The sequence below is a fragment of the Meles meles genome, unplaced genomic scaffold (genome assembly GCF_922984935.1).
Source record: "Meles meles unplaced genomic scaffold, mMelMel3.1 paternal haplotype, whole genome shotgun sequence".
NCBI classification, from domain to species: domain Eukaryota; kingdom Metazoa; phylum Chordata; class Mammalia; order Carnivora; family Mustelidae; genus Meles; species Meles meles.
Window position 1 is genome coordinate 720,013 of NW_025721119.1, and position 5,654 is coordinate 725,666.

Genomic DNA, 5,654 nt, shown 5'->3' on the forward strand with positions numbered 1-5,654 from the left:
CTCTGATCTTTATGATTTCTCTTCTCCTGCTGGGTTTAGGGTTTCTTTCTTGTTCTTTCTCCAGCTCCTTTACGTGTAGGGTTAGGTTTGTACTTGAGACCTTTCTTGTTTCTTGAGAAAGGCTTGTACCACTATATATTTTCCTCTCAGGACTGCCTTTGCTGTGTCCCACAGATTTTGAACTGTTGTGTTTTCATTATCATTTGTTTCCATGAATTTTTTCAGTTTTTCTTTAATTTCCTGGTTGACCCATTCATTCTTTAGAAGGATGCTGTTTAGTCTCCATGTATTTGGGTTCTTTCCAGCTTTCCTCTTGTGATTGAGTTCTAGCTTCAGAGCATTGTGGTCTGAAAATATGCAGGGAAGGATCCTAATCTTTTGATACCGGTTGAGACCTGATTTGTGACCCAGGATGTGATCTATTCTGGAGAAGGTTCCATGTGCACTAGAGAAGAATGTGTATTATATTGCTTTGGGATGAAATGTTCTGAATATATCTGTGATGTCCATCTGGTCCAGTGTGTCATTTAAGGCCTTTATTTCCTTGTTGATCTTTTGCTTGGATGATCTGTCCATTTCAGTGAGGGGAGTGTTCAAGTCCCCTACTATTATTGTATTATTATTGATGTGTTTCTTTGATTTTGTTATTAATTGGTTGATATAGTTGGCTGCTCCCACGTTAGGGGCATAGATATTTAAAATTGTTAGATCTTCTTGTTGGACAGACCCTTTGAGTAGGATATAGTGTCCTTCCTCATCTCTTATTATAGTCCTTGGCTTGAAATCTAATTGATCTGATATAAGGATTGCTACCCCAGCTTTCTTCTGATGCCCATTAGCATGGTAAATTGTTTTCCACCCCCTCCCTTTAAATCTCGAGGTGTCTTCAGGTCTAAAATGAGTTTCTTGTAGGCAACATACTGATGGGTTTTGTTTTTTTATCCATTCTGATAACCTGTGTCTTTTGATTGGGGCATTTAGCCCATTAACATTCAGGGTAACTATTGAGAGATATGAATTTAGTGCCATTATTAGCTTGTAAGGTGACTGTTACTGTACATTGTCTCTGTACCTTTCTGATCTACTACTTTTAGGCTCTCTCTTTGCTTAGAGGACCCCTTTCAATATTTCCTATAGAGCTGGTTTGGTGTTTGCAAATTCTTTCAGTTTTTGTTTGTCCTGGAAGATTTTTATCTCTCCTTCTATTTTCAATGATAGTCTAGCTGGATAGAGTATTCTTGGCTGCATGTTTTTCTCGTTGAGTGTTCTGAATATATCATGCCAGCTCTTTCTGGCCTGCCAGGTCTCTGTGGATAAGTCTGCCACCAATCTAATATTTTTACCATTGTATGTTACAGACTTCTTTTCTCGGGCTGCTTTCAGGATTTTCTCTTTGTCACTAAGACTTGTAAATTTTACTATTAGGTGATGGGGTGTGGACCTATTCTTGTTGACTTTGAGGGGGGTTCTCTGCATCTCCTGGATTTTAATGCTTGTTCCCTTTGCCATATTAAGGAAATTCTCTCCAATGATTCTCTCCAATAGACCTTCTGCTCCCCTCTCTGTTTCTTCTTCTTCTGGAATCCCAATTATTCTAATGTTGTTTCGTCTTATGGTGTCACTTATCTCTCAAATTCTCCCCTCATGGTCCAGTAGCTGTTTGTCCCTCTTTTGCTCGGCTTCCTTATTCTCTGTCATTTGGTCTTCTATATCACTAATTCTTTCTTCTGCCTCATTTATCCTAGCAGTGAGAGCCTCCATTTTTGATTGCACCTCATTAATAGCTTTTTGATTTCAACTTGGTTAGATTTTAGTTCTTTAATTTCTCCAGAAAGGGCTTTAATATCTCCAGAGAGGGTTTCTCTAATATCTTCCATGCCTTTTTCAAGCCCGGCTAGAATGTTCAGAATCGTCATTCTGAACTCTTGATCTGACATATTACCAATGTCTGTGTTGATTAGGTCCCTAGCCTTCGGTATTGTCTCTTGTTCTTTTGTTTGTGGTGATTTTTTCCGCCTTGTTATTTTGTCCAGATAAGAGGATATGAAGGAGCAAATAAACTACTAAAAGGGTGGCAAAGACCCCAGAAAAGTGTGCTGTAACCAAATGAGAAGAGACCCCAAATTGTGGGGGGGAGAAAGGGATAAAAACAGGTTCTGAAAAAAAAAAAGAAAAAAAAAAGAAAAAAAATTAAAAAATAAAACAAATAAAAAAAATATAAAAAAGAAAGAAGAAATATATATATTTGGAGGAACTAGTCAAAAAACGTTAAAAAAGAAAAGGGTAAAAGTTTTAAAAAATTAAGAAAAAAAGAAGAAAAAAGAAAAAAGGAAAAAAAATTGAAAAAAGAAAAAAAAATTGAAGTAGCCACAAGACTAAAGAATCATGGGGAGAAAGCCATGAGTTCCGTGCTTTGCTTCCTCCTCCTCTGGAATTGCTCTGCTGTCTTAGGAATTGAACCTGCTTTCTCCTTGATAGATGAACTTCTTCCTGGCTGGATATTTTGTTGATCTTCTGGGGAAGGGGCCTGTTGTAGTGACTCTCAAGTGTCTTTGCCCGAGGCAGGATTTCACCGCCCTTACTGGCAGCCGGACTAAGTAATTGGCTCAGGTTCACTTTTGGGAGCTTCTGTTCTCTGAACGCTTTCCATAGAGTTCTGGAGGATGGGAATGAAAATGGCGGCCTCCCAGTCTCCGGCCCGGAGGAGCCGAGAGCCTGGGGCCCCACTCCTCAGTGCGCCCCCAGAGGACAGCACCCAATCACTCCCGTATCCCCAGCCTCTAGCCACGCTCCGAGCTCACCCAGCCCGCGACCAGTTCAAGGTAACCCAGAGCTGAGAGTTCAGTCCTCGGCTCTGTCTCTGCAGCCGGCTTCTCCGTTCTAATACCTGCGAGCTCTCCGACACTCTGACACCCCCGATCCTTCTGTGACCCTGCGGGGCCTGGGGCCATGCTGACCCCACGTGGGCTTCACCCTGGTTTAGCCTCTGGAGCAATGTCCCTCAGTGGAACAGACTTTTAAAAGTCCTGATTTTGTGCTCCATTGCTCTGCCGCTTGCCGGGAGCCGGCCCCTCCCCCCACGGTCTATCTTCCCGTCGTTTTAGATTCACTTCTCCGCCAGTCCTACCTTTCAGAAAGTGGTTGATTTTCTGTTTCTAGAGTTGCTGTTCTTCTTCTCTTTGCTCTCCTGTTGGATTTGTAGGTGTTTGCAATGTTTAGATAAGCTATCGAGCTGATCTCCTGCTACCTGGTGTAGTCTCAGGCTGCTACTTCTCCGCCATCTTGACTCTCCCCCTCTTTGGAGACATATCTTGAAAGAAGTTGCTGTGGCTGATATTGAAGAGGTCACTGTCTATGTTCTCCTCTAGGATTCTGATGGATTCCTGTCTCACGTTGAGGTCTTTTATCCATTTCGAGTTTATCTTTGTGTACGGTGTAAGAGAATAGTTGAGTTTCATTCTTCTACCTATAGCTGTCCAGTTTTCCCAGCACCATTTATTAAAGGACTGTCTTTTTTCCACTGTATATTTTCTCCTGTTTTGTCGAAGATTATTTGACCATAGAGTTGAGGGTCCATATCTGGGCTCTCTACTCTGTTACACTGGTCTATGTGTCTGTTTTTATGCCAGTACCACACTGTCTTGGTGATCACAGCTTTGTAGTAAAACTTGAAATCAGGTAACATGATGCCACCAGTTTTGTTTTTGTTTTTCAACATTTCCTTAGCAATTCGGGGTCTCTTCTGATTCCATACAAATTTTAGGATTATTTGCCCCAGCTCTTTGAAAAATACTCGTGGAATTTTGATCAGAATGGCATTAAAAGTATAGATTGCTCTAGGCAGTATAGACATTTTAACAATGTTTATTCTACCGATCCAAGAGCATAGAATGGTCTTCCATCTTTTTGTGTCTTCATTTTCTTTCATGAGTGTTCTTTTTTTTTTTAAAGAGACTTCAGGCCTTACCTATTTTTTAAAGATTTTTTTATTTTATTTATTTGATAGACAGAGATCACAAGTAGGCAGAGAGGCAGGCAGAGAGAGAGGAAGGGAAGCAGGCTCCCTGCTGAGCAGAGAGCCCAATGCGGGGCTTGATCTAAGGAACCTGGGATCATGACCTGAGCCAAAGGCAGAGGCTTTAAGCCACTGAACCACCCAGGCACCCATCATGAGTGTTCTATAGTTCCTTGAGTACAGATCCTTTACCTCTTTGGTTAGGTTTATTAACAGGTATCTTACGGTTATTGATGCTATAGTAAATGGAATCAATTCTCTAATTTCCCTTTCTGTATTTTCATTGTTAGTGTATAAGAAATCCACTGATTTCTGTACTTTAACTTTGTATCCTGTCTCGTTACTGAATTGCTGTATGAGTTCTAGTGGTTCGGGGGTGGAGTTTTTTGGGTTTTCCGTATAAAGTATCATGTCATCAGTGAAGAGAGTCTTCATTGCCAATGTGGATACCTTTTATTTCTCTTTGTTGTCTGATTGCTATTGCTTGGACTTCTAATACTATGTTGAACAAGAGTGGTGAGAGTTGGCATCCTTGTCGTGTTCCTGATTTCAATGGGAAGGCTGTGAGCTTTTTCCCATTGAGGATGATATTCGCTGTGGGTCTTTCATAGATAGAATTTATGAAGTTCAGGAATGTTTCCCCATCCCTATACTTTGAAGCATTTTAATCAGGAACAGATCCTGGATTTTGTCAAATGCTTTTTCTGTATTCATTGAGGGGACCTTGTGGTTCATCTTTTATTGATTTATCTTCTTTTATTGATTTGTTCTATCACATTGATTGATCTGTGAACATTGAACTATTCTTGTAACCCAGGGATGAACCCCACCTGGTCATGGTGGATAATCTTTTTAATGTGCTGTTGCATCCTATTTGCTAGGTTCTTGTTGAGAATCTTAGCATCCATATACATCAATGATATTTGTCTGAAAGTCTCTTTTTTGGTTGTGGTCTTTGCCTGGTTTGGGGATCAGGGTAATGCTGGCTTCATAAAAAGAGTCTGGAAGTTTCCCATCTGTTTCAATTTTTGAAACAACTTCAGGAGAATAGGTGTTATTTCTTCTTTGAATGTTTGGTAGAATTCCCCAGGGAATCCGTCAAGTCCTGGCTCTTGTGTTTTGGGAGGCTTTTGATCACTGTTTTAATATTGTTACTAGACATTTGTCTATTCATGTTGTCAGTTGCTTCCTTGTTCAAATTTGGAAGTTTTCCAAGAATAGACAACCCATGGAATGGGAGAAGATATTTGCAAATGACAATACAGACAAAGGATTGATATCCAGGATCTATAAAGAACTTCTCACACTCAACACACACAAATCAGATAATCATGTCAAAAAAAAATGGACGGAAGACATGAACAGACAGTTCTCCAATGAAGACATACAAATGGCTATCAGACACATGAAAAAAAATGTTCATTATCACTAGCCATCAGAGATATTCAAATTAAAACCACACTGAGATACCAACTTACACCAGTTAGAATGGCCAAAATTAGCAAGACAGGAAACAACATGTGTTGGAGAGGATGTGGAGAAAGGGGAACCCTCTTACACTGTTGGTGGGAATGCAAGTTGGTGCAGCCACTTTAGAGAACAGTGTGGAGATTCCTCAAGAAATTAAAAATAGAGCTTC